Raw genomic sequence first — 8,325 nt, 5'->3', positions numbered from 1 at the left:
TTGGTGAGTAAGCGACCCAATCTATACATCAATAACCTCTAGTATTTTTTTTTTAATCATTTCAATTTTAACATAACATTTGCAATTATTGATTTTTATGTTTTGTATTCATTGGCTTCTATTTACCATCAATTTCACAATAGACATGTCGTTACCAAGGAGTAAGCCGCCATATAGACTACATGTATGTGCTTTTATTCGATAATATGGTTGATCGAAGTGTAAACCAAGTGAAAATTTTCTAAATGACCGATCCAATTTAATTATCTGTAGATATGCAGATCGTATTAAAATTATAAGGTTTTGCATCTCAAAGACTTTCATGGGCATCATTTTACAAATGTTTTGTGTATATTAGCAAAATGATTTTCATCGATAAGATTTGACTGTTGTCGAAAGTTGGTATCAAAGAAAAGAAAATATTTAAACAAGGATTATATTACTCTCCCGATTATACATATATGATAACTTCGAAGTCCATTTTAAATTATGTCTTTTGTTACAAAATACATGTAGAACATTTGCGTGTATTTTGTTTAACATACATCGAACACAATATAGTAAAAAAATATTACTAATCATGCTTTAATGAATTTCAAATTTACCAACGGAGTAGTGTATATATAGCATATGAACAACATGAATGATATCGAGCGAATTTTGAATGATATAATAACAAAACTGAATGAATAATTAAATTCATAGCCCTCATACATTTCAAAAATATCCCTTGCATGCCTTCAATTTCTAAAAAAAAGTATTATTTTTTTCAGGTATCAGAATCGAATTAGTAGTGTCAGATGCCTTCAGCAAAGTTTTGTCAGAATTGTGAAGTGTAGGAAACTAACTCAATAGAGTCTGAATATAATTATGAACTATCTCATGTATCTTTTTTTTTTTAAACGCAAGAGAAATCTTGGTCATAAGATCTCAAACGGCGATTACCTTTAGATGAAACACAGACGTACAATCTTCAGAAATAAACTCATCATAGATTACAGACGAACGTTGCGTCTGTAAAAGACAATTAGTGACACTGCATTAAAACAGTTTGAATGTCCAAATATAAAACGAAAATGAACAGCATTGAAAACCCGAAATTCCGAAAGGATTTGCTTATATTAAGCTAAAGGAGAATTTAGCAGACAATAAAAATGATATAAGAGTTGATGAGACAAATAATAAATGTCTGTATAGTATACATGTCATTAACTTAATTAAGCTAATATTGTTATACATTTTTTTCTCTTATTGACTGAGGGAAATACAATCTCTGTTGAGTATCGCTTATCATTGCGATTTTGTCTTTAAAGACTAAAATGCGATTTTATTTTTGCAATATTGAGAAATAGCCAGTTTTATTAATATAAGAAAAACAATCAAAATGCGAGTTTAAACTATTGCGATTATAACCCTGTTGCTTTTTGAGCCATTATCAAAACATCGCAATAATTTCTGAATTTACAGTATACTGGAAAAACTATAATGTTTCGTACACAAGATACTTTGCAGTAAATGTCTCATGTTATAACTAACTGAAACATTCTATCGTTTGCTTTTAACAAGAACCACTAAAGGTTTTCTAATTATTTTTACAATTTTATTCGTAAACATTAAAGTGAGTATTGAAATGGTGAATATGTCAGAGAGACAACAACCCAACCAAAGAGTAGATAACAGCCAAAGGCCACCAATGGGTCCTCAACGCAGCGATAAGTTTGTGTACCGGGAGGGAACATCAGCTGGATCCTAAATAAAAATGTGTTCTAGGTCAGTGAAAATGGACGTCATGCTAAACTCCAAAATATATAAATAAATTGAAATTAAAAAAACATACAAGACTAACAAAGGCAAGAGGCTCCTGACTTGGGACATGTGCAAAGGAGCGGCAGTGTTAAACATGTTTCGTGAGATCTCAGACAAACCCCTCATAACTTTGGCCAATGTTGAATAATGCAACACACAGTAATACGCACAGTAAAAATCAGTTTACAAGAAGTTCGAGTCTGATGTCAGAATAGGTAACAAAAGAAACTAGTCAAAGTGACAATGAAACATAACTTAAAAAGGGACTTCTAGCAGTTACTGACATGCAAGCTCCAGACCTTAATTAACGTGATTGAAAGTTTCTGTCTTCATTATATTATAATCAAGCACAATCCCTCCCGTTAGGGTTTGATATGGATCCCAATAATTGTTTAGAGGGTCCACCAGCTAGGCAATTACTTTTCTAGACGGTCGAGATCTGTCAAAATTAAATTTGCAAATAACATGAACCAAGGCCGGATTATTACCACATTACATTTATACTTGATTTCTTTTGATGCAGTAATGCACATAAATGCCACAGGTGCATGTCGGATAGACACCCTTTTATTAAATATCTGTGTTTTATTTTGTACTTAAGGAATGACTGTAATATTTTTCTGTCTATGAAGAAATAACATAAAAAATGTGGTGCACACTGAATAACTCGCTTAGCGGGTTATTTTATAAAGTGTGCACCACATTTTGTTTTAATATTTCGAATAGGCAGGGGAAAATACAATCATTTCTTATAACTTTATTCTTAAATCCATTTTAAACCGGAGTAAATCATGAACAAACGTTGAATTCTCACATGTCTAATCGAGGGAGTAGTTGCCGGCCTCGATGGTCAAGACACCCATGATACCTCGCCCGCGTCTTACGTGCGGCTGCCTGATGAAAAATGTTCCCATGTGTTTCTACCACTACTTTAAACACCCTTTGTACTTGGATAAAAGTTTTGTCTAAAACAATAAGATATGTGGCGTTTTGTTTCAAGCCCCATCCCCAACCTTAAATCCTCGATCCTCCCCTGAAAAAGAGATAATGAATTGCAAGATACATACTTACTGGTTTTCAGTCAATTCATGGTAGATTAACTTTAAATTTTAAGATAACGTTAATGAATTTTTTACGTAAACAAGTGATTTGCAAATCATGTTTAAATTTTTTGTTCTTGTTTACCTTCAATTATTTCGGTTCATTTATGAAATGTCTTGCAAAGCAACATAAACATAAGTTAGATATCTGATGTTTTCATCTATCTTTTTGTGATTCGTTTCGTATCATTATCATCTATGGGATCTTGTCTTGTCTTACTTACATCGCACAACAGGAAAAAATGATAAAAATACAGCTATATATAGGTATTCAAATATGTCACTAATCAGCGCCTATTTTGACAATAATACGAAAATATACACTGAATTTTAATGTGCGTATTGTTATGCTTTTACTTTTCTACACTGGTTAGAGGTATAGGGGGAGGGTTGAGATCTCACAAACATGTTTAACCCCGCCGCAATTTTGCGCCTGTCCCAAGTCAGGAGCCTCTGGCCTTTGTTAGTCTTGTATTTTTTAAATTTTAGTTTCTTGTGTACAATTTGGAAATTAGTATGGCGTTCATTATCACTGAACTAGTATATATTTGTTTAGGGGCCAGCTGAAGGACGCCTCCGGGTGCGGGAATTTCTCGCTACATTGAAGACCTGTTGGTGACCTTCTGCTGTTGTGTTTTTTTATTTTGGTCGGGTAGTTGTCTCTTTGACACATTCCCCATTTCCATTCTCAATTTTATTTACGTTATCACCTCGTATAAAAACTAAACAAGAACGGCAAAATAGGAATAAAGGCGACTTTGGACGCCTGATTCTATATCTTTGCCAAAGTTACCAACTACATTTTTGTAATAGACAAATTAAAATATAACCATCCGATTTTACATAGCTACTATGGTTCTATTTTTGCGATTATTTTTTTTATTCACTAATATTTTAAATTCATTCAATATTTTTAAATATAAATGCATAATTTTGAGTGGACAAAGATGAGATTTGTGGTAAGTAGGACATGAATTAAGTTGAATTCAAACAATGGTGAACAAAGAATCGTTTTCTTTTTCTTTAAAAAAAAAACTAATTGTTATGCTATATACATCGCTTAATAAACCACTCATCCATTAACGACAATCAGATCTTATGTCAAAAGAAGTTTTTCTTTTTTGATATTTAACCGTGCACGAAGAGTTAACTGACAGGTTAAAATTTCTTCAATCAGGAAAAAAAGTATACCGGTATATATATTTCTAATTAAGATATTGAGTAAAATAGAAAAACAAACACGAGAAGAAATAAAATCTGACATTTTTTTCGAAAAAAAAGTGTGATATAAAAAAAGAAGATGTGGTATGATTGCCAATGAGACAACTGCATATCGCATAGTGAGCTATAAGATGCCCCGAAATGACAATATAACACAATTCAAACGAGAAAACAAACGGCCTTATTTATGTAAAAAAGCATTCTCCTGGTATAAACAACCCATCAATGTAGACATAAAACCAATACTTGTACCAAATATCCAAGTATAATTAATACTTGTACCAAATCTCCAAATATATTCAATACTTGTACCAAATATCCAAATATATATAAACACTCTGAATATACACGCCATAAAAAGGCTATAATAAATACCAAAGACTTTGTAAAGTGGATAGTCGCACGACAACGCCGATGCTCTATATTTAATATAATATAAACATTATTCATAATCATACATATATATATATATATATACATACAATATATAATTCACACATGAGTATCAAAGAGAAAACTCTCAAATAGCTGAATAAACTTTTAACCAGAAGTAAAATTTACCAAGAAAAAAGCGAACTGTTCAGATTGACGGTGTCGTGCTGAATGATTACATGGGCAATAAAAAAACCGCGAAAATAATTTTGAAGCGGGAAAACCTAACGCCCTCTATGTTACATTGATGAAAACACCCAGGATAAATTAATGTCACTCTAAGCACTGCCCGTTTAAACGAATGAAATTACAATTCTCCTGGTATAAACAATCCATCAATGTAGACATAAACCAATACTTGTACCAAATATCCAAGTATAATTAATACTTGTACCAAATCTCCAAATATATTCAATACTTGTACCAAATATCCAAATATATATAAACACTCTGAATATACACGCCATAAAAAGGCTATAATAAATACCAAAGACTTTGTAAAGTGGATAGTCGCACGACAACGCCGATGCTCTATATTTAATATAATATAAACATTATTCATAATCATACATATATATATATATATGCACATCTATAATACTAAAATTACGAGGTCCAATTTGTCAGCCGTCATCACGTAAAACGACGAATCAAAGAATTCAACATTATATATAACTAATATAGTACAAAGGTGTAGATTAAAAATTACACCACTCCAGGCCCTTTTGTTTTCCACGTAATTAATATTGCCAATAATTAAGAAGTTCCGGGTCGAGTCCGATACCGATACCAATAGTATATTCACCTGTTACCAATTACCTTATCTGTACGTTCCGCATCTGACAGGCGCACCAACAAACAGTATATTCAGGATTAATATGCTATATACACGGGTCATAATCACAGGGTCGAAACTACTAAATTGTCAAATTGTTACCTATTGTAGTATTTTAATCAGTAAGACTTTCTAAGATAACAATACGAATACTAAAAATCTGGACTAAAAATAAGGCGTATAGGTACAGTTTTCAATTTGTTAGCGGGCATGACGTAAAACAGCGAATCAAAGAATTCAACTTTATTTATAACTAATATACTAGGACAATGCTGTTGATTAAAAAATACTCCATTCCAGGACCTTTTGTTTTCCAAATAATTAATATTACCAATAATTGATAAGTTCCAGTTCGACGGGTTCAAACAGAAAGATTTGAAAGCAGAGAAAACTGTGTATCTTATAATCGGCATGACTTTATCAGATGACAATACTTATACTAAAATAAGGCTTGCGCAGAGTTATATACTTTAATTCAGTCACGGACCCGCAATATCACGGGTGTGTTCTAGTACAATATATAATTCACACATGAGTATCAAAGAGAAAACTCTCAAATAGCTGAATAAACTTTTAACCAGAAGTAAAATTTACCAAGAGAAAAGCGAACTGTTCAGATTGACGGTGTCGTGCTGAATGATTACATGGGCAGTAAAAAACCGCGAAAATAATTTTGAAGCGGGAAAACCTAACGCCCTCTATGTTACATTGATGAAAACACCAAGGAGAAATTAATGTCACTCTAATGCACTGCCCGTTTAAACGAATGAAATTACAATTCTCCTGGTATAAATAACCCATCAATGTAGACATAAAACCAATACTTGTACCAAATATCCAAGTATAATTAATACTTGTACCAAATCTCCAAATATAATCAATACTTGTACCAAATATCCAAATATATATAAACACTCTAAATATCCACGCCATAAAAAGGCTATAATAAATACCAAAGACTTTGTAAAGTGGATAGTCGCACAACAACGCCGATGCTGAACACAAAGAACGGGAAGCTTTAATATAAATATAGTATGAAAATGCTTTATAGTCCAAAATGCAATTAATTACATCAAAACGAAATTTAGGTTAAATTCCCAAATTCTGGGAAACGATAATGAAATGTTAAAGTCCAGTCAAATATATTTAGTTTCTTGTTTTCAAAAATTGTTTAATAGTATCTTAATCTCAGGAAATTTTCCAAAAATTTGGGCAAAAGGATATATAGTTCCTTCATTTAAAAGTGGTTCAAAAGATGATCCTTCAAATTATAGAGGAATTACCATTGGAAGTTGTTTAGGCAAGTTATTTGTGAAAATTTTAAACATTGGTTTAGAGAAATTTTTGGCAAGTAGAAATATTATTAAACCAGAACAAATTGGTTTCTGTAAAGGCAAGCGCACCAGTGATCATCATTTAGTTTTGAGAACTCTTATAGAAAAGTATACTCAACAAGGCAATACAAAATTCTTTACATGCTTTGTTGACCTACGAGGAGCCTTTGATACTGTTAATCATGATGGACTTTTTTATAAACTGAGAAATATTGGAGTCAGCGATTTATTTTATAACACTCTAAAAGATATGTATAATAATACTGAACTTTGTGTAAAGGTAAACAAATATTCTATGACTGAAAACTTTACATCTAACATAGGAGTCAAACAAGGGGATAATTTAAGCCCCACTTTATTTAAAATTTTTATAAATGATATTCTTGACTCTTTTGATGAGACATGTAAACCTGCTATTTTAAATTCCTTACACCTTAATTGCTTATTGTATGCAGATGACTTAGTATTGATGTCAGAAACAGCTGATGGTCTACAGAGGTGTATTGATAAACTATATAATTACTGTGATAAATGGGGGCTCCAAATAAATATAAAGAAAACTAAATCAGTAGTATTTAATAAAACAGGAAAACTAGATGAAAAAATATTTAATATTAATAATATACCTATTGAAAGGGCTAGGGGCTATAAATATTTAGGAATTTATGTAAGCGCAAGTGGAAGATTTACAGAGGCTAAAGATGATTTATATAAAAGGGGACTGAAAGCTTTATTTAAATATAAAAAAAGTTTTAACTTATATAAACCTAAAATTAACACACTTTCACATATATTTGATCATACTGTGAAACCTGTGTTGTTATATGGGAGTGAAATATGGGGATCTTCAGTAATAAATAAACTAAATAAAAATGAACATAATCTTTTAAAACTATGCAAGGACATGAAACAAGAAAGTGTTCACGTCAAATTCTGTAAATTTTCTTTGGGTTTAGGTAAAAAATCTTAAAATATAGCTGTATTGGGTGAAATGGGAAGATTTCCCTTATTTCTTGAGGTAATTTTAAATATGTTTAGATATTATAAATATATATTAAAGTCTGATGATATCCTTCTCTCTGAAGCCCTGAATGTCTCTAGATCACTAAATAGTTTAAACAAAAATAGTTGGTATAGTTGTATTGCTATTCTTATGAAATATCTTGATATAGATCTTAAACTTATTAAAAATTCAAAGATGGATTTAAAATCACTAATTTACCGGAAATTAAAACAGAAATATTCTTGTATTTGGAAATCTGAACTTTATAATGATAGACAAAATAAACAGCATGGAAATAAACTAAGAACTTACAGATTATTTAAAGAAAATATTTATATGGAAAAATACTTATTAATTTTAAATGAGGATGAAAGGCGACTGCTCACTAAGTTTAGAGTCAGTGCACATACATTAGAAATTGAAAGAGGCAGATATGTGGGGCTTCGAGTGGAGGATAGAATATGTAAATTATGTAACACTGAAGTTGAAGATGAAATTCATTTTCTTCTTCAGTGTCCTGTTTTAGAAAATAAAAGATCTGAATATATAGATTACTTAAATAAGGTTTACAAAAACTTTAAAAGCCTCCCAAAT

Source organism: Mytilus trossulus, chromosome 10, assembly GCF_036588685.1.
Source record: "Mytilus trossulus isolate FHL-02 chromosome 10, PNRI_Mtr1.1.1.hap1, whole genome shotgun sequence".
NCBI classification, from domain to species: domain Eukaryota; kingdom Metazoa; phylum Mollusca; class Bivalvia; order Mytilida; family Mytilidae; genus Mytilus; species Mytilus trossulus.
This window is presented reverse-complemented; position numbering follows the sequence as displayed.